Consider the following 27430-nt stretch of genomic DNA (forward strand, 5'->3'; position numbering starts at 1 on the left):
CCTTCATATTTCATCTATTTCCCCCGTGTGGATTTTTGTTGCTTTTTGTAAGTTTCCCAATCCTCTAACTTCCCACTAATTGTTGGTCTTTTATTTGCCCTCGCTCTTCTGCTTTTATGTTGGCCTTGACTTCTCTTGTCAGTCATGATTGTGTCACCATGCCTTTAGAATACTTATTCTTCTTTGTTATGTATCCATCCTGCACCATCCGAATTGCTCCTGGAAACTCTAGCCATTACTGTTCTGCTATCATCCCTGCTGATGTCTCCTTTCAATCCTCTTTGACCAGCTCCTCTCTCATACCTCTGTAATTCCCTTTACTCCACTGTAATGCTGATACATTAGATTATGAATGAGAACACTTAGTCCTCGTTTATTGTCATTTAGAAATGCATGCATACATTAAGAGATGATGCAATATTCCTCCAGAGTGATATCACAGAAAAACAGGACAAATCAAAGACTAACACTGACAGAACCACGTAATCATAACATATAGTTACAGCAGTGCAAAGCAATACCATAATTTGATAAAGAACAGACCATGGGCATGGTAAAAAAAAGTCTCAAAGTCCCAAGTCGATTGACTCCTGAGTCCCTGATAGCCGGCAGTAAAGGGAGAAAATCCCTGACATAAACCTCCAGGCACCGACAACTGCCGATGCATTGGAAGCATCCGACCACAGCCGACACTGGGTCCGTCTGTCTGAAAACTTCGAGCCTCCGATACAGCCTCCCGAGCGCCATCCTCTGCCGAGTGCCTTCGACCTCGTCCTGGCCGCCGAAACAAGCAAAGCTGAGGATTCGAGGCCTTCTCCTCCAGAGATTCCGAACCACACAGTAACAGCGGCAGCAAAGAAGGCATTTCAGAAGTTTCTCTAGATGTTCCTCCGTACTCTCAAGTCTGTCTCCATCAAATCAGAATTGTGCGCGTTCCCCTACTTGACAAATAACAGATATCATTCACTGGAGAGGCCACGTGCGCTGCGTCACGCTGCCATCTTCTCCTCCTCCTCCACAGTCAGCTGCCTTTAGCTTCTCCCTCTCAAATTACAGAGTAAATTCTATCATATTATGATCATTGACTCCATAGAGTTACTTCACCTTAAGCTCTCTCTAATGAAATCTGGTTCATTACATAACACCCAATCCAGAATAGCTGATCCCCTAGTGGGCTCACCCACAAGCGATTTAAAAAGCTATCTGATATGTTTTCTGCAAATTCTTTCTCTTGGGATCTGCCACCAGCCTAATTTTTCCCAATCTACCTGCATATTGAAATCCCCCGTGACTATTGTAATATTGGCCTTTTGACATGCCTTTTCTTTCTCCTATTGTAATTTGTAGCCCACATCCTGGCTACTGTTTGGAGGCCTGTGAAAGGTTGTGGGAGCCATGCATCTGCTTTCTACCTGCATTGTTTTCTGGGTTGCATGTATATTATCTTTATTATGGTAATGAGTCACATGAATAGGGAGGCATGGTAAGAGCAGAGGGAATAAATTACGTATTCTTGCTTTGTTTGTATCACGAATCTGCGGGGTCACCGGGCGTGGTAATTGTTTTGGTTCAATTGGTCACTACAAGGGGCATTTTATCCTTGCCGTTTCTTAACTCTACCCACAAGGATTCAATATCTTCCAATCCTATGTCATCTCTTTCTAACAGATTGATTTCATTTTTTACTAACAGAACTAAGCCACCCCTTTCTACCTATCTGATTGTCATTTCGATACAATGTGTATCCTTGGATGTTAAACTCCCAACTATGATCTTCTTTCAGCCGCAACTCAGTGATGCCCATAACATCACACCTGCCAATCTCTAACTGCTCTACAGGATCACCTACCTTATTCCAAATACTGTGTGCATTCAAATATAACACTTTCTGTCCTGTATCCATCACCCCTTTTGATTTTGTCCTCCTTTTACACTGCAGCTCATCCCACGCTATCATCAGCCTGTCCTTCCTGACAGTCTCACTACACACTGCCTCTGCTTGTAAACGAACAGCCCTATCCTCAGGCCTGTCATTTTCATTCCCATCCCCCTGCTAAATTAGTTTAAACCTTCCTCAACAGTTCTAGTAAACCTACCTGTATGGATATTGATTCCCCACTGGGTTCAGGTGTAACCTGTCACTTTTGTACAGGTCAGCTTATACCTTCCCCAGAAGAAATCCCAAAGATCCTGAAACCTGAAACTTTATCCCTTGCATCAGTTCCTCAGCTACACAGTCATCTAACAACTCATGCTATTCTTATCTTCCCTGGCATCTGGCACAAGCAGTAATCCAAAGATTGCTACCCTGAGCCTCCTACTTGTCATCTTTCTACCTAGCTCCTTAAATTCTCTCTTCAGGATCTCCTCACTTTTCCGACCTACGTCATTGGTACCGATATGTACCGACGCTTTTGGCTGCTCACCTTCCCCCCTTAGAACATTGACCCGATGGAAGATGTCTCTGACCCTGGCACCTGGGAGGGTACATACCACCCAAGTTTCTCTACAGCATTCACAGAACCTCGCGTCCATTCCTCTAACCATGGAATCCCCTGTCACTACTGCAGTACTGCAGTCCTCTTTTCCTCCTCCCCTTCTGAGCCACAGTGTCAGAGTCAGTGCCAGAGACCGCGTCACCATGGATCTCCACCACCACCCCCCAGTAAGTCATCCCTCTCAGCAATATCTAAAACGTGTACTGATTGTTGAGGGAAATGGCCATAGGGGTATTGTCTGCCCATTTCCCTTCCTTTTCCCGGCAGTCACCCGTTTACCTGTCTCCTGTATCTTTGGAGTGACTACCTCCCTGTAGTCCAGCTATCATCTCCTCAGTTTCCTGTCTGAGCCAAAGGTCATCAAGCTGCAGCTCCAGCTTCTTGAAACATTCTCTGAGGAGCTGCAGTTTGGTGCAGTTGGTGCGAATATGTTTATCTGGGAGGCTGGGAAGTTACCCATAATTCCCACATCTCATACAAAGAACACAACACAGCCCCTGAGCTATTCTCACTGCTATAATTATGCATTAACAGACAAAGAATTAAAAATGATGAAGGAGAAACTTACCAGACATTTACCTCACCCAAGCCTGTTTTCACTGAAGCCTGATGAGCCAAAACCTCCCCACTCTATCACTGGTCCACTCACACAATGGCCGCTCCGCTTGTCTGTGCCTTAATTTTATTTGCCCTTGCCAATGAATTACGACTGTGCCACTGCAAAAAAAACAAAATCCTGCAAAAGCTTTTTTAAAATCTCTTGCTCCCTAACCTGCAAGAGGCCACCTACACCGATTTGACTGCATCTCCAGAAGAAGCTGACCCCAATGCATTCCTTGATTTACTACGCACAGGGATAGCTCTCTGGGCTCTCTCCTTAAAACTCAGAGAGCTGGAGTTGAGAGCGTTCATAAAGCAGTGTCTTGTGAAAGATTTTGAACTGATGTATGCACCTTTAGATCACATGCCGTTTCCTGGGCTTGGGGGGAGTCTGTGTCTTATTGTAGCTCATTGTATATTTGGAGACCTTATGGACTGGTGGGTGTTGTATGAGCTGGAAAACTACAGAAAGTCCCAAAAACCTTTTTTCAAAATTGTGGCAAGCAGCAAGTGTAAAACTGAACCTCAAACTCATGCTTGAAATCCTCTGGAATACACGTTCATCAATTAGAAGTTACTTGGCCAAGTTTTAGTGGCGATTAACTGCTTAACCATCCTCTGGAGTGACAGTCTCAGTCTGTGCCTCAGCTTCCTTATCAATATAGTGCATCCGGCTAAACTGCAGTTTCAGTTTCTCAACCATCTTGAAGGATCCTAGATGTTTAATTGCTAGCCACTCTTCCGGGCAGTTCAGCTTTAATCTGACATATTAATCCTGAGGTAACTTAGCTGTCTATAACTTTGTTTTTGCACAATTTATCATACACCTCTTTGCCTCTTCATGTTTGGCACTGGACAAGGTGTATATGGTGCTTCATTTTTAAGAGACTAGTTCCTTTGTTTAACAGTTACATTAATGAATATATTGAAAAATGAGATTGCAGAGTGTAGCGGAATTCATTTCTGCTCCTGGTGTTAGTCCACAAGACATCGTGAATTCTCAGTTTTGATCTACCAAAGCTTTCTGTGCTTATTTGTGACTGCAATGCCACTCATCAGGATAGAGAATGCAGACTACGAACATGGGGCTTTGTCTCCATAAGGAGCTGGGATTTTTTTTGCTGATAGTGGTTAAGTAGTAGCTTTCTCCAGAAATAGGCACTTACAAGTCACAGAATAGAACAAAGGGGAAGAATTAGAGATGGACACAGTGAGTGAAGAGTAAAAGTTTAAAACAAAATTGATAAAAGATTCCAGTAATAGCAAGAAACTGCACTGATATAGGCAACAACATACCAAGTCCTGGGATCCAAGTAGGACTGTAAAAGAAGATATCACAAGGTACTATTAACACAAGAGGTTTTGCAGATATTGGAAATCCAGAGTAACACACAAAAAATTGCTGGAGAAAATCAGCAGATCGGGCAGCATCTATGGAAATGAATAAACAGTCAATGTTTAGGGATGAAAACCTTCCTCAGGACTGGAATGGAAGGGGAAAAATGCCCAGATAAGGAGGTGGGGGGAGAAAAAGGAGTACAAGCTAGAAGGTGATAGGTGAAGCCAGGTGGGTGGGGGAAGGAGGATAAAGTGAGAAGCTGGGAGGTGATAGGTGGAAAAGGTAAAGGGCTATAGAAGAAGGAACTGATAGGTGAGGAGAAAGGGAAATAGAAGGGGCATCAGGAGAAGGTGATAGACAGGTAAGGAGAAGATATAAGGTGGGGGCTAGAATGAGAAAATAAAGGAGAAAGAGATGGTGGTGGGGTGGGGAAAATTTACCAGAAGTTGGAGAAATCAATGCTAATGCCATCAGGTTGGAGGCTACCCAGATGGAATATAAGCTGTTGCTTCTCCAACCTGAGAGTGGTCTCATCATGTCTGAAGAGGAGGCCATGAATTGACAAGGTAGCATTACAGCTTTTCATCAGCTATATTTTTTATTTGGGAGAAGAATCTTGTAAATGTCAAGTAGTTTGGTGTTGAATTTAAGTCTGATGAGGTGATTTTTGTGTTCTCTCAGTGAGTCATAAGCCTTTAGAAAACTTTTCCTTGAAGGGTTGCGGAAGTGGAGGCCTTGAGTATTTAAAAGCCAGAGGTAAACAGATGAGCAGAGAGCGAAAAGTTATTGCAGTTGGACTGGAATATGGAACTGAGGTTACAGTCAAATCATGATCTTATTGAATGGTGGAGTAGACTTGAATACTCTTAATCCTAATTCATTTGAGGATGACTTGTAAATCCCTCAGGCCATCATTTTGAGAAATTGAAGTACTCAAGGCTAGGATGTCAGTTGTAATACCAAAATGGCTAGAATAAGGCAACAGGAAATTGTTACACTATGGATGACTTCAAAAAGTAGATAATACATTTAAGTTCTTCTTAGGGCAAGAACAGACAGGAATGATTGGGAAATGGTGTTTGTGCCGATAGTTACTGTGGACTTGGGCTGAGAGGTATGTTTCCTTATTATTTGAGTCTATCACACTAAGAGGCTGAAGCAAGATCTGCAGTTATAGGACTGTGAAGCTGGATGTCATGAATTTAAGATCTCCCAAGGCACTGGGAATCAATCTTCAAGGAAAGAGATGAGGTGCAAGAGTTTGTGTTCATCAACATGTTCCTAACTTGTAATTAAAATGTTCCCTCCAAAGTTCTTTGCACCTTTTGGGAACACTTTAGGGCATTCAGGAAACATTATATACTGTACATTGCCATGCAAACTTAATTTGAATGTATCTCTTGAAGCTTGCATTCTAACACTTATTCTGTTTCGTTTATTCTAGGCTTCAAAGAGCAGCCTACCAGAATTATCACTGACCCGCATGTGAACAGCTCATAGCACCCAACAACCCACTAATCACCATTAGCAAATATCAGTACAGCTACATTCTTCCCAGAGGATGCAATTAGTGAGGTTGAAGAGTTAACAAAGTGAATCACAGCACAAGGAGCAGCTTGAGCAGTTGGAACCTATGACCAAAATGGCAAGTTTGCTAATAACACATATAAAACTTGTGAAATTGGAGGGCTATATTTTGCTACTACTACTTGTGCTAATAATAGAAATGAAAGTACAGCTTATGTTAATCATTGAATGATAAGCATAGAAACAACTATTTTGCTCTATTATGCCTGAAACAATCCTTTTGCTGCGCTAACTGTAAGCTCCATTTACTAGTCTTTTTTCCAAAGCCTGATTTCTTTTTCTGTTGTTGCACAATTCACTTTTAGAAATGATTATTGAATCTCCTCTCACCATTATATTACGAAGTAAATTCCAAACTGTAACAACTGACAATGCAATTGTTTTTCTGTACATGCCACTGAATCGTTTACCAAGCCTGCACCCTTTACCTCCTGACTCTTCTGCAACTGGAAACCATTTCTATTTAATTATTTTACCAAACCCCCTCAGAATCTAGAGGATTACCAACAAATCTCTCCTTACTCTTCTCTGCTCTGAGGTAAAACAAAGCTACCTCAACTGAACTGAAATCTGATACCATTCTAATAAATCTTTCTGTACAGCTCCCATTCTTTACATCCTTTCAGAAGTTGAAACTGAAAATATTTCAGATGCTAAAAATCTGAAGTGAAAACATATATTGGAAATGCTTAAGAGGTCAATAATATCTGTGCAGAAACAAACAGAATTAGTGTTTCAGATCCTAAAAGAAAATGTCAGGAATACTCAGCAAGCCAGGCAGCATCTACTGACAGAGAAAGAGGGATAACAATTCAGGTCAAAGACTGTTCATCAAAACTGGGAAGCCAGGAGAAAAAGGGATGATGAAGGATCTCAGCCTGAAACATCGTCTGTTTACTCCCCTGACTCACCTACTGTGTTCTTCCAGCATTTTGTAGCCAAACAGAAACCAAATTTTCAGTTTCAGTCAGAGTTTAGCAAGGTTTGCAGTGGGGTAAGATATTAATGAAAAAACAAATGAAGAAACATAAAAGCTATGAATTGAGAGAACTTGGTAAGAGAGAAAAAAAAGACAAAATCTAAAAGCTTCAAAATGTTGAGCTGTAGAAATTGCCGAGGTAAAATGGTCATTGTGGAGAGTGAAAGTGATAATATTACAGATGGATGATCTACAGGATTAGCTGGAGAAATCAGGTTGCCTGAATTCAGCAACTGCTTGATCTGCTATCTACAGTTGTCATATTCCACGCTGGGGTAAATCATTGTTTTGTAAAGGTTTATCTTAACTCCCTGTTTTTTTACTACACAGACTAAAGATTATACAGTATAAGAAAAATGGCATCAGATTTTTGGATCATTGGGCTCTCTCCCTGGGAATTTGCACCTGAACTGAAAGTGGACTAATATCCTAGCAGGAAGATTTGACAGTACTGCATGAGAGGTGGAGTGGTTAAACTAGAGGGACAGGGAGATGGGAACCAGAGTGCCAGAACAGATAGTGCAGAGATTGAGGAGACAGTTGGTGTTCACACTTCAGATAAAGTCAGGAATCAGAAGGTTGAGCATGGTGTGAGCTGTGTCCTCAGCATCATATATTTCAATGCAAGAAGTATCGTAGGAAAGGCGGATGAGCTCAAGGCATGGATCAATACCTGGAATTATGATATTGTAGCCATTAGTGAGACTTGGTTGCAGGAGGGCCAGGACTGGCAGGTCAGTATTCCAGGGTTCCGTTGTTTTAGATGTGACCACACAGGAGAGATTAAAGGAGGAGGTGTGGCATTACTAGTCAGGGAAAATGTCAGAACAGTGCTCAGTCAGGACAGACTGGAGAACTCGTCTACTGAGGTATTATGCGTGAAACTGAGGAATAAGAAAGGTATGACCACATTAATGGGGCAATATTATAGACCACCCAACAGTCTGAGGGATTTAGAGGTATAAGCTTGTAGAGAGATAGCACTGTTTCAAGAAACATAAGGGTCTGATAGTAGGTGATTTTAACTTTCCACATATTGACTGGGACTCCCATACTGTAAAAGGAATAGCTGATATACAGTTTGTCAAACATGTTCAGAAAGTTTCTTTAATCAGTACATAGAAGTCCCAACAAGAGATACTTGATCTGCTATTAGGGAATGAGACAGGGCAGGTGACAGAAGTTTGTATAGGTGAACATTTTGCAGCTATTGATCACAACACCATTAGTTTCAAAGTAAATATTTAAAAAGATAGAATCTGAACCCAAGGACTAAACCTAAGTTGGAGAAAGGCCTATCTAGATGTTATCAGGAAGGATCTGGCAGGTGTGGATTGGGACAGGCAATGGTGTTCTTGGTAAGTGGGAGGCCTCCAAAAGAGAAATTTTGAGAGTACAAAGCTTGTATGCGCCTGTCAGACTAAAAGGTAAACGTAACCGGTGTAGGGAGCCCTGGATTTCAAGAGATATTGAGGCCCTGGTTAAGAAACAAAGGAGGTACATTGCAGGTAACAAACTGGGTACTTATGGAGTAGAAGAAATGCAAGGGAACACTTAAGAAAGAAATCTGTAAGGCTATAAAAGAAATGCATGAGGTTGCCTTAACAGACAAGGTGAAGAAGAATCCTAAGGGATTCTACAGATAGGTGAAGAGCAAAAAGGAGTGAAAGGGACAAAACTGGTCCTCTGGGAGATCAAAATGGGTATCCATGCATGGAGCCAAAAGAGATGGGGAGATCTTAAATGAATCTTTTGCATCTGTATTTCAGAATCAGAGTTGGTATCAGAAGCAGGTTTATTATCACTGGCATGTGTTGTGAAATTTGTTGACTTAGCAGCAGCAGTTCAATGCAATACATGATAATATGGAAAGAAAAAAAAGTCAATTACAGTAAGTTTATATATATATATATATATATAATAGATTCATATATAGAAATATAGTGCAATATAGGAATAATATATATAAAAAAAAGTGAGATAGTATTCATGAGTTCAATGTCCATTTAGGAATTGTATGGCAGTGGGGAAGAAGCTATTCCTGAATCTCTGAGTGTGGCCTTCAGGCTTCTAAACCTCCTCCCTGACGGTAACAATGAGAAGAGCGCGTATCCTGGGTGATGGGGGTCCTTAATAATGGATGTCGCCTTTCTATGGCACTACTCCTTGAAGATGGATGCCCAGGATGGAGCTGACTAATTTTACAACTTTCTGTTGCTTCTGCTTACCAGACAGTGATGCAGCCTGTCAAAATGCTCACCACAATACATCTATAGGTGACAAACCAAATCCCTTCAAAATCCTAATGAAATATAGCCGCTATCTTGCCCTCTTTATAGCTACGTCGATATGTTGGGACCAGGTTGGATCCTCAGAGATCTTGACACTCAGAAACTTGAAACTGCTCACTCTTTCCACTTCTAATCCCTCTATGAGGGTTGGTTCATATTCCGTCATCTTACCCTTCCTGAAGTCCACAATTAGGACTCTTATCTGACTGACATTGAGTGCCAGATTGTTCCTGCTAGCTGGTATATTTTTCTCCTGTATGCACTCTCATCTCCATCTAAGATTCTACCAACAACCCATTTACTCAGGAGGCGGACACAAAATCTATCGAAGTGAGGTAAAATGCATCAACTTAATCAATCTTATACAAATTACAGAGGAGGAGGTGTTTGCTGTCTTGAAGCAAATTAGGGTGGTTAAATCTCCAGGGCCTGACAAGGTGTTCCCTCGGACCCTACGGGAGGCAAGTGCAGAAATTGCTGGGGCCCTAGAGGAGATATTTAAATCATCCTTAGTGACAAGGGAGGTACCAAAAGATGGAAGGATAGCCAATGTTGTTCCACTGTTTAGGAAAGGCTCTAAAAATAAACTAGGAATTTATAGGCCAGTGAGCCTGACATCAGTAGTGGGAAAGCTGTTGGAATGTTTTCTAAGGGACCGGATATATGAGTATTTGGGTACCATGGACCGATTAATGATAGTCAGTGTGGCTTTGTGTATGGTAGGTCATGTCTAAATAATCTTATAGAGTTTTTCGACGAAGCTACCAGGAAAATTGATGAAGGCAAGGCAATGGATGTAGCCCACATGGACTTAAACAAGGCATTTGACAAGGTCTCGCACTGGAGGTTGGTCAATGAGGTTCAGTCGCTTGGCTTGGATTAGAGATTGGCTTTGTGGGAGAAGCTTGAGAGTGACAGCAGATGGTTGCCTCTCTGAATGCAGACCTGTGACCAGGGGTGTGCCGCGGGGAGTGGTGCTGGGTTCATTGTTGTTAGTCATCTGGATGATAATGTGGTTAACTGGATACCAAGAGTGGGTGTGTAGCGGACAACAAGGAAAACTATAATGGCTTGCAGTGGGATCTCGACCAGGTGGTAAAACAGGCTGAAAAATAGCAGATGGAATTTAATGCAGACAAGCGCAAGGTTTTGCACTTCGGTAGGACTAACCAGGGTAGGTCTGACACAGTGAACCGTAAGGCACAGGGGCGTACAGTAGAACAAAGGGATCTGAGAATACAGGTTCATAATTCATTCAAAGTGGCATCACAGGTAGATAAGGTCATAATGAAAGCTTTTGGCATATTGGCCTTCATAAATCGAAGTATTGAGTACAGGAAATGGGATGTTATGTTGAAGTTTTATAAGATATTGATGAGACCTAATTTGGAGTATGGTGTGCAACTTTGGTCACCTACCTACAGGAAGGATGTAAATAAGGTTGAAAGAGTAGTGAGGAAATTTACAAAGATGTTGCTTGGTCTGGAGGACCTGAGTTATAAGGAAAGATTGAATAGGTTAGGACTTTATTCTTGAAATGTAGAAGATTGAGAGGAGATTTGAAAGAGGTATACAAAATTATGAGGGTATTGATAGGGTAAGTGCAATCAGGCTTTTACCACTGAGTTTGTGTGGGAGTACATCTAGAGCTCATGGATTAAGGATGCAAGGTGAAAAGTTTAAGGGGGACATGAGGGCGATACTCCTTCACTCAGAGGGTTGTGACAGTGCTGAATGAGCTGCCAGCATAAGTGGTGCATGCAAGCTAGATAGGAACCTTTAAGAGAAGTTTAGGTAGGTACATGGATGGTAGGGGTATGGAGGGCTTAGGTCCCGTTGATGGTCAATGGGAGTAGGCAGTTTAAATGGTTTGGTATGCACTAGATGGGCCGAAGGGCCTGTTTCTCTGCTATACACATATGAATATAAAATATAGAGCAGAATTAATCTGTGCTGATTTATTGCGTGGAATCAATTTTCATATATGCACAGTATGCAAGTAGCTATGTTTGCAGCTATCATAAATCTTGGATCTTCAGCTTGCTTCCACACATCTTTGAGGGTCACAATTTCACTGTGAACTTTTCACAATTCACTTTGAGTATTACTGCTTCAAACGGAGCTGAATTAGAATAAGAAGAATTCAGAATGCCAGGGTAGGGATAGGAGAAAGTACCTTGGAAAATGATTTGAGATTTCTGGCAGTGAAATTGGCCACCTTGGCAAAATACCCCAAAGAAAGCAGGCCTTACCTTAAATTTTGAGATCATAGCCCATGTGAAAATTCCATGAGTGGCTTCAGTGGCAGACTCTTCCTGATAGCAGCTCAGAATGGACAAACATGTCTATACATTCATCCTCCTATTCAACTGGGGCTCAAATAACCTTTTTCCAGGGATTTTAATGTTCCTGTTTTACAACACTGATGCTAATTATGCACTCTTTGGTACCAAGCAGCTTCCATACATAGGCACAGCATGTACATCTGGGACTACAATTTACTTATACATTGGATGCACAGATGTATCAATTGTATTTTATGATCAATTTCATACTTTAAATCAGTTGTGCTTTGTGCTTAATGATTAAATTCTTGGGCATACATCAGTATAAGGATCCTTTATAACAATTAAACTTCACACACATGCTTGACTCATTGCAGTGCCATGTCTCAATTTTCACCATAGAAAATGCTTGAGCAACTATTTTTGTGGACCCTAGCTCAAGGTAATGTATTTCTGATTTTGAAAATGAAAAAGATCTTTTCAATAGCAATGACAGCACAGGTGAACAATGCCATTTTCCTAATCAGATTCTTCTTTGAAAGTGCCACTTAAATTGATGTATGCTCCATGGAAGTCTAGAATGCAGATGAACATTAATTGAAGACTGTGCTGATAGGTAGTGGAATTCTTTATACTTAATGATCCTTTTCAAACAGAATCTCTAATTTTAATTAAGGATAGTGAGGTCTACATCAATAGACCATTTATATCTTTAAATCTGATATCTTATTTAGAGAATCCTTAGTATATATCCCCTCAATTTACCAACCTAGCCTATCAAAAAGTCAGTTTTGAAATTTGAAAATCAAACCAAGGTATTAGCTACACAATAAATGGTAGGACCCTGGGGTTGTTATGGAATAGAGGAACTTAGGAGTGCAAGTGAAAGCTGCGTCACAGGCAGATAGGGCTATGAATGCAGCAATTAGCATACTGGCCTTCACCATTAAGCCTGGAGGGTAATTTGCAGTTACATAAGATGTTGGTGAGGCAGCAGTTGGGAATATTGTGTGTCGTTTTAGATATTCTGTTACAGGAATAATACTATTAAACTAGAAAGAGTGCATAAAAGACTAGGAATCTGCCTAGCCTTGGGGGTGGGGGGCGGTGGTGAGGAGAGGCTGTATACAAGGAGAGGTTTTGTAGACTGAGACTTTTTTTCCTGTAACATAGAAGATTAAGGGGTGATCTCATAGAGGTATATATGTAAGATCATGATTGTGTCAAAACACAATCATTTTCCCAGGGAGGGGTGTTAAAAACAAGAGGATAGGTTTAAGATCAGAGGTAGCCTCTTCATACAAAAAGGTTGTGCGTATTTGGAATGAGGTGCAGAAATAGAGGTTGAGATGGGCACATTAGTAACACTTAAAAGCCATCAAAAACACAGGCAGACGGGATTAGCTCACTGGACAATGTGGTTGGCTTGGATGAGTTGGACCAGAGAGCCTGTTTCTGTGCTGTATAACTTTCACTCCAGATTTACAAATGATCAAACCTTGATCAATTTTCCACAAATTGATTGTGTTTCACCTTACACTTGTGTAAAAAAAAAGTCTTCTGTCACCATTGCTGAACAACCTCGATGTAATTATGAGGTTTTATTCCAGCTTACCCAATAGAGGAACTACAGATAGTTCTGCTATAATGGAACAGTTTTGTTCCTAAGAAACATTACATTGTAGAAAAGTGTGCTATAAAAACAATTGCTTCAAAAAGCAAAAGTGGGTTGGAGCTAGAGAGTTTTAGGGTTGCAAGAATAAGTTATTATTTTTCTTGCAGAATTTTTGAATACAAAAGGTGTTTTTAATAGCTATAAGATTATTTTGTCTTGGAAAAATATTAAAGGCTGTATGTTACATTGTTTATTAAAGTGTCTTTGCACAAGTATCAACAGAAGCGATTGTCAATTTGCAACATCCTCCTGCGGCAGTCTGTGTTCTTAAAAGGGAATGGTATCTGATTGCTGCAGGCAGATAATGTGGAAACAGTTCCTCCCCTCCGTCGTCCCTCCTCCCCCCCATACTTTTCTTCCCATAAGTCACCTTTTTCATTTCTGTGTGTTAGTTTCTTAGGTAACTCTTAAGTGATGCTCTAGTTCCCGCTCAAAATCACATAATAATTAATTTCGAAGTGTTCCCTAATTCATTAGCCATGTTACTATCCAATTCTCGTTAACCAAACGCGTGTTACAGCAAAACTAACTATCTATAGTTTCTCTCCATTACTATCATAAATTCCACCCATTAGGTCATTTCCCAGTTTCCCATATTCAAAGAATACAAGTTCAATCTGTGTAATCAGCCCTCATAATTTAACCCTTTCACTGTAGTGTTTATTCTGGTGCATCCACACAGCATTCTCTCCAGGGGAAATATATTATCATGATGTGCAATAGAACTGAATTTTGAAGTTTACATGGGGTTTAATGTGAATGCCATACATCTGTGTAATCTATACTGTATTACCTTCAAGAAAAGAGACAAGTTGTATTATGTTAACTATAGAGGGTTCTCCCTTCCGTCTGCTACAAATAATCACCTTCTTCTTCCAGTGACAAAGCTGTATTATGTGAATTGCAATGCAGATTCTTTCCATCCTGAGGCACAGAGGAAACCATCTTTAAACCTCAAAACCAGTCATTAGAAATATGCACTTCAGTAAAGCCTTTGACTCCATCAATCAGGATACTGTGGAGCACTCTCTCCTCAATTTCAGCCACCAACAGAGATTTATCTCTATTTATACTTCCTCTGCAACTGCATGCAAGGTATGATACCAATGAATGGGTCTACAACAATACCAATCTCAGTGAACACCTGTGTCAAACAAGGCTGTGCAATTGCCCCAATACTCATTTCATTCATCCTTGACACAATTTTGCATCCCTTTCCCAAAAAACTTAGTAGGTTAATTGGTCATTCTAAATTGTCCTGTGATTAGGCTTGGATTAAAATTGGGGATTACTGGACGGTGCGGCTCAAAGAGCTGGAAAGGCCTATTCCATGCTGTGTATGTCAATAAAAAAGAAATACCTGAAGAAGAGCTAGATGGAACTCAGAATGAACAGAAAACTGTTTATTTTATGCTGACTGCCTTCGAGAATCAAGGTCAGTCATGATTGCCAGACAGATAGAGGAAAGATTCAAGGATCTGTCATAGTTTTTTGTACCTTCCTAATGTAACAATGCCCTTTTACAACATCCTATTGGCATGATCGTACAGAAAAAAATGGTTTCATTAGCAGATTTAGATAGATCACTTGTTTTTCATTAATTCAATACTTCATGAATGTACAATGTCAGTACAGATACCTGGCAGACACTGCCCATTACTTAACTGGTAATTTCTCAGTTTTAATGCTATAGTAATTCTTAGCCAGCTTTCAAATTTGCCAAAAGCCAATGAGCTACATCCCCATGGATCCTTTGGGAATTTGTAAGCACAGCTGCTTAGTATGGCTAGTCTGCCTCAAGCAAACTGTTGCAAACTCAAAAAAAGGTCCCAGATTGCAGACAGATAGAATGATTTAGTTAGGGTAATGGCAACAGAGCATACTATACATTTGGTCTTTAATTTTTCCCAACAATTTTTAACTACCTTAAGTTATTACTGCCAAATATTTTCACATTGTTTGAGCAGATTCAAGAGATAGCGTGCATACAGAATGCATTGTTTTTTTAAAATGCTTTTGAATTGCTTTTATTATGTTTTGCAGGTTGACTGACTTTATTTGGAGCATCAATAGGAACACCAAATTTGTTAAAGCGGTATTTTAAGATGGATGAAGAATAATATTTATTGGCAATTGGCAATCTGGAGTGCAGAGATCCCGGAATACAAGTTCAAATCCCATCATTTCAGTTGGGGAATGTAAATGTAAAAAAAAGCTAAATAAGAATTTGAAATAAAAATGACAGTAGTGGTAACAGTAACAGTGAAAATACTCCTTTGTAATGAAGCCCTACAGTATGTAATTCATTGATGATTTTCAGTAAAATATATTAACCATTTTTCCATATATGATACTCCAAACCCACTATTCCAAATGACTCTTAACCACCCCTTCAAATAGCTTCGCAGGCCAATGTATTTAATTACTTTTTTGCAGGACCTATACATTCATTGCTGGTGAGCCCAATATTTATTGCCTTTCTAAATTGCCCTTGACAAGTGATTATGAGCCACCTTCTTCATTTGCTGCAGGACTTTGGTGAAACTACTCCCAGTGTTGTTGGGCATAACATTCCAGAATTTGGATCCAGCACTGAAAGAATGACAGTATAATTTGACATTAGGATCATGTGCAACTTTAAGAAAATCCTTCAGGTGAAGGTATTTTCAAGCATCAGAAAATGTGACCTGTGACCTCTACCATGCATCACTCTTGGTGGTAGAGGTCACAGGTTTGTAATGTTAGTCTGTGCGAATAGTTGCATGCATTTTGCTTACAGAATGTTTCTGGTGATAGATGGGCTATTGATCACGTGGGATACCTTGTATATAATACTCAGCTTCTCAATGCTGGATTAGCACTCATTTGGCCATCAATCTGGTAAATCTTATCTCTGGCAAGTCTATCTTTCCTTAGACAAGAAAACCTGTACAATACTGTAACTGCAGATTTATCAAGATCTTATCTGATTTCAGATTGTTGTTGTTGCTGTTCAGTCATTAAGTCAAGTCCGACTCCTGGTGATGGACAATAGGGTCCATAGGGTTTTCATGGAAAGATATGGAAGTAGATTATCAGGCCTTTCCGTGCAGATACCACTGCGGCCCAGGTTGGGACCCGGCTGGGTTTGAACTCAGGACTATCTGCCTTGAAATCCAGTGCTGATGCCACTATGCCACCAGCCAGCCCATGATTTCAGTTAGACATTCTTAATCTTGCAAAGAGAAATTCTTAATAAAGGCACCATAGACTAATATCTTTCTAACAGCTTACCGTACACGCACATCATGCACATTAACTTCAAGTGGTTTGTGTACAAGGACACCAAGGTTGCTTTGAACACAAAGACTTTTAAATTACAAGAATATGAAAAATAGGAACAGTGGTAGGCTATTTGGCCCATCAAGCCTACTCTACTGTTCAATATGATCATGGATGATCTGGCCATGGACTCAGAATCAGAATCACGTTTATTATCACCTGCATGTGACATGACATTTGTTAACTTAGCAGCAGCAGTTCAATGCCATACATAATGTAGAAAAAAAGAACAAAATAAAATAATAAGTAAATCAATTACAGTATATGTGTATTGAATAGATTAAAAAATCATGCAAAAATCAGAACTACTATATATTAAAAAAGTGAGGTAGTGTCCAAGGGTTCAATATCCATCAGAAATTGGATGGCAGAGGGGAAGAAGCTGTTCCTGAATCACTGAGTGTGTGCCTTTAAGCTCCTGTACCTCCTACCTGATGGTAGCAGTGAGAAAAGGGCATGCCCTGGGTGATGGAAGTCCTTAATAATGGACACTGCCTTTCTGAGACACCGCTCCTTTAAGATGTCCTGGGCACTTTGTAGACTAGTACCCAAGATGGAACTGACTAAATTTACACCTACCTACCTGTATTTCTCCATAATCCTCAATTCTCCTGCTGTGCAAAACTCTATCAGTGTCTTAAGTATATTTAATGAGGGTGCCTCAACTGCTTTCCTGAGCAGAGAATTCCACAAATTAATTATTCTTTGGGTAAAAACAGTTTCTCTTCATCTCCATCCTAAATTTATTTTCCCCATATGCAGCGGTTATTCCCCTAGTTCGAGTCTCACCAGTGGAAACAATTTTCCTGCCTCTTTTTTTATCTATCCCTTTCATAATTTTATGTTTCTATAAGATCCACTTAATCCTTCTGAATTCCAGTGAGTGTAGTCCCAAGCGACTCAATCTCTCATCACAAGTTAATCCCCTCATTTCCAAAATCAGCCCTGTGAACTCCGAAGCCAGCATACGTTTCCCTCAAGTAATAGAACCAGAAATGCACGCAATACTCCAGCTGCAGCTTCACCATTACCCAGTACAGTTGCAACATGACCTCCCTGCTTTTAAATTCAGTCCCTTTAGGAATAAAGGCCAATATTCCATTTCCCTTCTTGATAAGCTGTTGCACTTGCAAATCAATTTTTTTTCCCAATTCCTGCACAAGCACTTCCACATGCCTCTACACAACAGCGTGCAGAAATCTCACAACATTTAAATACTATTACTTATAATAGTGCTGATTTGTGACCTCTGTTAAGTTGCAGCTCATATCTAGTTGTTTTTAATTGTTTATTTTTTAGGTGCGTAAGGATGGTTTTTGGGATAGAGGGGGAGTTAGAGGTCAGTTTAGTGTTTAGGAACAGTTACAAGGAGGGATTAGACAATATACCAGAGTCTTCACTCTGCGTTAGACCTGTGATGTATATGTGGGACATCTGTGGTCAGATGTTGTATGAGGCTCTCCGCACCTCCCCTCCCCCGCAGGTCAGTGTGTTTTTGACAGGTTCTGAAGTTCTGATTAGCACCTGGGTTCACAAATCAGTAAGACAAGAGTTTGAGGCCAAATATTCAGGGCCTCTTATTGGTGAGTCAAGAGTTCAAGGCCTAGTGTTTGATGACTGGTGTGTTCTGGGATTGATGACGAGTGTTGAGCCCTAGGGCTGAGTAGTAAGTCTAGAAATCAAAGCTTGCAGGCCAGAGCAGTCAGCAAATCTCTGGAACAATGGGGAGGTTCGAAGCCTGGTGTCTGCAGGCTTGAGTCCATGTTTGCTGGAGACCTGACCTGGGGGTATAAAGAGCTATGTGTCTGCATGGGTGGGAGGGAGAAACAAGGCTTGATTTTTGCTGTTGTTGTTGTTTGTTGCTTGCTGTGTTTGTGCTGTTCTGTCAAACATTGTGGGAATGCTATGTTGGCACCAGAATGTGACAAAACTTGCATGTTGCCTCCAGCACACCCATGGGTGTGTTGGTTGTTAACACAAAGGACACATTTTACTCTATGTTTCGAAGTACAGGTGACAAATAAACTTGAATCTTCGATAATCTTAACTTCTATTTTTCTTTCCAAAGTGGAAAACATCACATTTATCAACATTGTACTGACAGTCCCTTGCTACTCTATATATACACACAGACTCTCCTCATCCTTTTCACAATTTGCTTTTCCATAAAATTTAGTGTCATCAGCAAACTTAAATAAGCTGCATTCCGTCCCCTCTTCCAAACTGTTAATGTATATTGTGAACAGTTGCAGGCCCAACACTGACTCCTGTGACACTCAACACTGACTGCCAACTAGAGCAACATCAGTATATCCTAACTCCCTGCTTTCTATTGGTTACCCAATTCTCTATCGATGCTAATTCATTAACCCAACTCCATGCATCCTTATCTTATGGATAAATCTTTTATACAGCATTTTGATCAATACCTTGTAGAATTCGAAGTATACAACATCCACCTGTTCCCCTCTATCCACTGTGCTCATTATATCCTCAAACTTATCAACACACCTGCCCTTCACGTATCCATGCTGGGTCTGCTTGATGGAACCACTTCTATCCAGTTATCTCACTATTTGTTCCTTAATGGTATCATCAAGCATTTTTGAGACTACAGACATTAAGCTAGCAGGCCTATAGCTACTAACCTTTTGCCTACATCCTTTTTTAAACAGTGGTGCAACATTTGCTATCTTCAATCTGCCAGGACCTGCCCAGAATCCAGAGAATTTTGGTAAATTATTACAAACCTCTCTATTAAAACCTCAGTCATTTCTTTCAATCTGACTTTAAAAATAATAATTTCCTGTTTTTTTTCTATCAAGGTGGACAACTTTATATTTTTCCACAACATTCTCTACCTATCATGGCCTTATTCACCTGTCTATATCGCCTAGATTTCTCCCTACATTTTCCTCACAACTGATACTGCCATCAACAAATCTATATGATACATTTGGTTCCTCATCAAAATTACTGATATTGATTGCAAACAGTTGTGGATCTATTTATTACAACCTCTCAGTGCACAATTCACTCTCCACAAAGGTCAAGAATCCTGCTAAAAACTACTGATCATACACAAGATGTGATTTAAAGAGTGTTTTGTTTAACTGTAGCCTAACTTATAAACTGTAGCTAAGTTAACAAATTTCATGACACACATCGGTGATAATAAACCTGATTCTGATCTTCTATATACTCTTCTTTAAATATAAAGGGTACACTTCAATTGCTATTTTGAATGAGGTAGACCTTGCTGGAAAATATTTCCAATTCTTTAGTGAACTCTTAGCATTTCTATGATTAACCACCACTAAGCTCAATGTTCCTGTGTGAATTCTGGAGTCTTAATCTTGTCAGCAGTACTTCAACATCCACTTCCCAAGTGCAGTCCAACCTTTCCCAATAATTATGGTTGATCTGTGGCTCCGGGAAAAACAGTAACATTCATTCCAAATAAACAGAATAGTTATGAAAGACTTAGATATTTATGTATTGGATTTTTAAAAATTGTTTCCAAAAATAAGTTATGCATTGTACTGCTGCCATCAGATATTCCCACCATATCATTCATAGTCCATATTTTCTGAATCCACTTGTCACAGAAAGGCAGGCACCAAAAGCTAATGCACTATGAAATATGTCTCAATTCTTGATTGTGCATACAGACGTTAAGCTACCACTATTCTCTAAAGGAATTTAAAATCCAGAAACAGCATCTCACCTGCTATCCAAAACTGAGCCACAGCATCTATCATAGCATAAGCATATGAAGAATCCAATATGATATGGGGATTAAAGAATTATCACAAAATATTGTTCTTAATCTCTCTTCATTGAACAATACTCATTGAATCAGACACTAGAAGGATGAGACCAGGGAGTGGCTTGGGAAACATCAGTTTAGCTTTTACAGAAATGATGATGTAGTGTATGATCAGTAGATTTTAGGGGTATATTGACCTTTGTGGAGAGTGAATTGTGCATTAGGGAGGTAGTAATAAATGGATCCTCAACTGTTCTGGATTTTAAATTGGAAGTATGCTTACTTCTTGTCAGTAGCATCATACTAAACTAGTGGGAGGATGCATCCATTATGAAATCAAACTCTAAGCAACATAATTCTGTGTCAGTCTCTCTGCTAGTAAATCATCTGCTATGTTCTCTTGGTAAGCCTTTTTATAAACCTCTGGGCACATGGCTGAACATTTTGTTACATATTCATTTACTGTGGCAATAAAATGCAACTCACAGTAGATAGGTTGATGGTTTTCTCTGATGCTTTGCAAGATCTCAATATGGAAAGTTAGAAAATACCTCTCTAGTGGTTCCTCTCCCTATTTATGTACCTGAATTGATGACGGTCATAAGTTTTGAATTTAAGATAAGAACACTGAATATATGCCAGAGTTTTGTCTATCTCCATTTCACCACCTTTCTAAGTCCTAAAGATAATATTCTGAGTAAACATGGCATTGAACATTTGTTTTGAGCTTCAGAATGGCAATTGCTGGTAGATATTCTGAACTGTGCAATGGAAAGACGATGTTCCACTAATTGCAATTTAATGACATTTACAGCTATGGAAAAAGAATTATTATTGGCCTCTGTATCATTGCAACACCAAGGAAGCCTTTCCCAGTTTCTCTGGAGCCACTCAGCACATCAAAGTCATATGTACTAATATGGAATATTAAAAACATAGCAAACCTGAAGGCAAGGAAATAAAATGATTGACAATAAGAGAGGGGGTTCTATGATGGTTAAAAAGTAGGGGTAAAAGAATATTCAGGAAATTCCTCATGCGAGAAGGAGAATTAAAGATTGAGAGGTTTGGGATTATATCCAAGTGAACAGGATGAAATGAGTGAAGCATTTGCCTTCTGTGGTTAACAAAATCCAAGGAAGTAAATTTTAAACTATATTAAGACAAAGGAAAGGCTGAGAATATCAGTAACTGTGGCGCTTCTCTTCCTGACGAACTTAACGTATTCTACGCAAGATTCGAACAGAAGCAGAGCGTCCCGCTCCCTCCAGATGAACTGGACCCGGTGGCATTGAGATTCATCGTCACCGAGGAGGACGTTAGAAGGGCCTTTCTGAAGATAAATCCAAGGAAGGCAACGGGCCCAGATGGCGTCCCGGGACGGGTCTCCGGGCCTGTGCAAGTGAGCTAGCTGGAGTGTTTGCTGACATCTTCAACTGCTCCTTGCTTCAGTCTAAGATCCCCTCATGTTTTAAGAAGGCAACGATAATCCCAGTGCCGAAGAAGAGCAAGGTGGCATGCCTGAATGACTATAGACCTGTGGCTCTGACATCAATTGCTATGAAGTGCTTCGAGCGATTGGTTACGGCACACATCAACTACAGCCTACCGGTCAACCTCGACGCTTTGCAATTTGCCTACCGGAGCAACAGGTCAACAGCAGATGCCATCTCTCTGGCCCTACATTCCTCCTTATAACACCTAGAGAATAAATACGCATACATAAGGCTCCTTTTCATTGACTACAGCTCTGCCTTTAACACCATCATTCCAAATAAACTGATTCCTAAGCTCCGGAACCTGGGCCTTAGCACTCAGATCTGCAGCTGGATCTTCAACTTCCTCACAGACAGGACCCAGGCTGTAAAAATAGGGTACAAGCTCTCTTCTACAATCACTCTGAGCACCAGTGCCCCACAAGGCTGTGTACTCATTGTACACCCATGATTGTGTAGCCAAGTTTCCATTGAACTCAATATGTAAGTTTGCTGATGCCACAAAAATTGTAGGCTGTATCTCGGGTAATGATGAGTTTGAGTACAGAGAGGAAATTAAGAACCTGGTGGCATGGTGCAAAGACAATAACCTATCCCTCAACATCAGCAAGACGAAGGAATTGGTTGTTGACTTCAGAGGGAGTAGCAGACCGCACGACCCAATTTACATTGGTGGTGCGCAAGTGGAACAGGTCAAAAGCTTTAAGTTTCTCTGGGTCAATATCACAAATGATCTGACTTGGTCCAACCAAGCAGAGTTCACTGCCAAGAAGGCCCACCAGCGCCTTTACTTCCTAAGAAAACTAAAGAAATTTGGCCTGTCCCCTAAAACCCTCATTAATTTTTATAGATGCACCGTAGAAAGCATTCTTCTAGGGTGCATCACAACCTAGTATGGAAGTTGTCCTGTCCAAGACCAAAAGAAGCTGCAGAAGATCGTGAACCAGGCGCAGCACATCACACAAACCAATCTCCCGTCCTTGGACTCACTTTACACCGCACGCTGTCGGAGCAGTGCTGCCAGGATAATCAAGGACACGACCCACCCAGCCAACACATTTTTCATCCCTCTTCTCTCCGGGAGAAGGCTCAGGAGCTTGAAGACTCGTACGGCCAGATTTGGGAACAGTTTCTTTCCAACTGTGGTAAGACTGCTGAACGGATCCTGACCCGGATCTGGGCCGTACCCTCCAAATATCCGGACCTGCCTCTCGGTTTTTTCGAACTACCTTACTTTCCATTTTTCTATTTTCTGTTTATGATTTATAATTTAAATTTTTTAATATTTACTATCGATTTGTAATCCAGGGAGTGGGAAGCACAGAATCAAATACCACTGTGATAATTGTACGTTCTAGTATCGATTGTTTGGCGACAATAAAGTATAAGGATGGCGGAAATTGCAGTGCAGTATTGGGGCAAAGCCAAAGACCTTTGAAGTTATGAATGTTGATTTCAAATTTAATACAACAGGAAGTAAAATGGACTATTCATGATGGAGGTAGTGTAATAGAATTTTGTATGAGACCTGTTATGGTAGCTATATTAGTCAAAAGTTATTTAAAATATTGCCCCTGCACAGTGTAAGAAACACTTGTAGTCATCATTTCAGTCTCAGGAATTCATTTTGATAATTTTTGAAGACTTAAGAAGATTTGCATGGAAGTTTTTGCAAGATTGAGGGAGTTGTCTGTGTAATTATCTGAAAATTAATTTCAGGTCACTCATTTATACTGGTATCAAAAGCAATGACAATTTCTTCATGCATGAAGCCACTCGGTAATTCCGCTTAATCGAAAAAAAAGAGATCTGCAAGTCATTTGTGAAATGGCATGGTCTAATGGATTTTTTCTGTATTCCAATGCAATTGTAAATAAAAATGGGTAAGTAGCACAAATGAGTTAATGAATATGGTTATTGAACTTGAATTTTTGCACAATTTCAATAACTACAATTGGATTACAAAGTTGAGCTATAATGAATAAACCCACAAAGTTCTAGAGAAACTAAATGGACCAGGCAGAATCTGTGGAAGAAAATGTTTTGGATTGAGACCCTTCATCTGGACTAAAAGAGGAAAGAGATGGAGCAAGAGCTAACAAGTGATAGATGGATATACGTGTGGGGATGATAGGCAGATGAAGAAAGAAAAGTCCTTCAAGTGCTATTACCCTTTATCACCTGTATCAATCTACCACTGCTAGCTTGTGTTCCACACTACTCGCCCCACCTTTTTATACTGGTTATCCCCGCCCTTTCTTTCAGTCCAGATGAAGGGTCTCAGCCTAAAATGTTGATTGAACATTCAGTTCCACAAATGCTGTCTGACTCATTGATTTCTTCAAGCATTTTGTGTGTTGCTCCAGATTCCAATACTTGCAGTCTCTCACATCTCCATATAAATGGATAAACTGGGCAGAATATTGACTGCTCCCTGGATATTTCCTTTTGAATATTTAGAAAGTGAGGTCAGGAGAATGTGCATCACCCTCAGAGACAATGCCAACAATTGCTTTAAACTACGTCCACGTAGAGGAGATGGATTTTACCTCACCATTGTCAACTGATAGCAGTTTGTTATTGAACAGAGCCACTGAATGCAACAAGCCATCCATCACCCACTTGATTTAGTCTGGTTTATTAGGTTACCAAATTGAGTTATTTGTTAAAAACTAACAAGCTTGATAGCCAATATCATTAAGTATTCTTGTCAAGTCATTAACTAAGCATGTGTTCTTGAACTAACTTGTCAATTCATCTTAATTAGTTCTAACAACATGTCTTTTTATAGTAATACTTTTCAAGTATATGATTACAAACTTAAACATGCTACCAGAAAACAGGTTAACATGAAAGTTTAGCCCTATTCAAATATTTCAAACAGTTCAAAATATTAAACATTTTCACATGGAACAAATTAATATTTAACTAACAGTATAACTGATTCTATGCAATAATAATTTCAAAAACTGAATAATAACATCAAAAGTGCTAGTTTAAACAGAATATTAATTACTACGCTTTGGAATTAAAGGATGAAATGAAGTGCACAGGACACATTCACACTGCAGTGCCAGTTGCAATATTGCAATAAAGAGAATTGTTTTCTCTCAAGTAGAGATTGAATGGGTACATCCATAAGTAACAGTTGTATGCTCATTCAGAACTGGCAGTCTGAGATTGAAAACAGAGAAATCAATCATGTGGTTAGTGTTAGGTATCAGTGCAGTCTTTCAATGGGTTGATACACTACTTCAGTTTACCCATGTTCCTATAAAGAAAAAAAGTAATTTGAATTGAACTGTCATTTTTACAAGACAAATCCAAATGGAAATAAATGCCAATACAGTGGTTGAATATGGAAATAAATGCCAATATAGTGGTTGAAAGCCATTTATATCTGGAACAGTCAGGCCTTACATGTAGCTGCACACTTGCAGAAATCTGGCTACATTCTGTAGACCTCATTATTAACAGCAAAACTTTTAATCACACAAAAGGGCAAAAGGATCAAATATATTAATGTTAGCAGGTGCCCCACTGCCATCTAGATGGGAAACTGTGTAAGCATCACAGGGTTAAACTCCTGTGGCATTTCCTAATGGACTATGGGGGGAGAGCAGGGGGAAACACATCAGCTGCAGCTGTTCACAAAACAGCTCACCACCCCTTTTTCCAATTCACCTAGGAGATGGACAAGAAATGATGGCAGTGACAGCCTGATGAATAAATAAATAATGGACTAATACAGAACAGTAGTTGACACACTGGCAGTAGCCTAAGCTTCAGTGAACTGTAGTGCTTGTCAATGCTACAGCTCTACTCCTCTGGCAGCCAGTAGTCTGGCACCATCTGGTCTTCCACCTCAGGCCCCGGGTACTGGCAGTAGGAACTGGCACGGCATTCAGTGGCCTCTACCAGTGGCTGGAGATCTGGAACAGCAGCTGACCAACTGGCCTCAAGGAACCATGCCTCTGTTTCCTCATTGTCACTGGGCAGTGGCGGATCTGCAAGGCACTGGAGTGGCTGTACCAGTTGGTGGGCAGGAGAGGAATGGCACCTTCCGGGTGCCCATTGCTCGACTTCCTCCAGGCTCCATGACCAACGTCCCTCATCCTGTGGTGGGTAGATGTGCTCTTTGGAGGTCAGCTGTCCAATTGCTCCTTTGGGTTTCAAGCTGGCACTGGGCTTGGCTCCCTCCAGGAAATGGTTGGGCTGAGCTGGCAGACCCCTGGTCTCGGAGCCTTCAATTCCTCTCAGCAACATGAGCATCTCATATTCTTCCAACGCTTGGCTTTGCTCCTGCTCCCCCCGGGCGGCCTGGTGTGTAACTGATGTGGGATTTGCAGGAGGCCTGCACAATTGCTGCCGGGTCGGGTGTTCCGGGCAAGACAGAGAATCAGCGAGAAGCTGCGGGCAGAAGCCTCCCAACATGGCGACGGAAGAGCCTGCCGCCTGCATCTCGCGTCATCACGCCTAGAGCACGCGACAAACTGACCAAAGAGGCGCCAATGGCAAAGACCGCGAGAGCAGGTCGAGCGGGAGCGGAGGGGCCGGGGGTTGGAGACGAACGAGCACGAGGGCAGAAACTGGCGTGACAACGGTTTCCATCGCGAAATAACCAGGGGCACGGAACGGATCGGCGGGCTGTGGCTGTGACGTCAGCGGCGGCAGGGCGCATGCTCCGAAAGAGTCGCGTGGGGCTGGGATTTGAAATCGGTGAATGCCGCTGAGACCAACGCCGGTATGTCAGGCGGGGTCAGGAAACACCGCCAGGGAAGGAGGATGAACCGCGCACTCAGCGATATTTACCGAAGTTTAAGATTGATTCACGTCACTTGCAGATCAGTCAGGTTTATTATCATTGATAATACATCCTGAAATATGTTGTTTTGCTGCAGCAGTACAATGCAAGCAATGAAAAAAACTATGTTACAAAAACAAATAAATTGTAGAAGAGTTCGCATACTGCTCAGAAATCTGATGGTGGAGGGAAAGATGCTGTTCTTAAAATATTGAGTTTGTGTCTTCAGGCTCCCGCGCCTTCTCCCTCCTTGTTAACAGGAATGGGGCATGGCCCAGGTGATGGGAATCGTTACTGGTTGGATGCCTGTTAAAGTTGTATTTGATGGCGAGGAAGGTTGTGCCTAGAATGAAGCTGACAGTCTACAAACCTCTAGAGCCGTTTGGAATCCAGTACAGTGGAGGCTCCTACCAGGAGATGGTGCAACCAGTCAGTATGCTCTACGCCATACATCTGTAGAAGTTTGTCAAACACTCAACGAAGTTGACCACTGGCATACTTTCTTAATGATTGCTTCAATGTGTTTGGCTCAGGATAGATCCACTGAGATGTTGACACCCAAGAAATTGAAGCTGTTCTCTACATCAATGACTCTTGAATGAGGGCTGGTGTGTGTTCTGTACAACCAAGCTCAAAGTACAATGGTATTAAACAGCTAAGGAGTTGATAATCAAATCTGTCTGTGAGTACTGTACCATTTGACTACACGTTTTGGGTGATTCTGAAAAACTGAATTCATAGATGCTGTGTTAACGCTTGAACAGCCCTAAGTTCTCTGGTGTAATT

The sequence above is a fragment of the Mobula birostris genome, chromosome 8 (assembly GCF_030028105.1).
Source record: "Mobula birostris isolate sMobBir1 chromosome 8, sMobBir1.hap1, whole genome shotgun sequence".
Taxonomy (NCBI): domain Eukaryota; kingdom Metazoa; phylum Chordata; class Chondrichthyes; order Myliobatiformes; family Myliobatidae; genus Mobula; species Mobula birostris.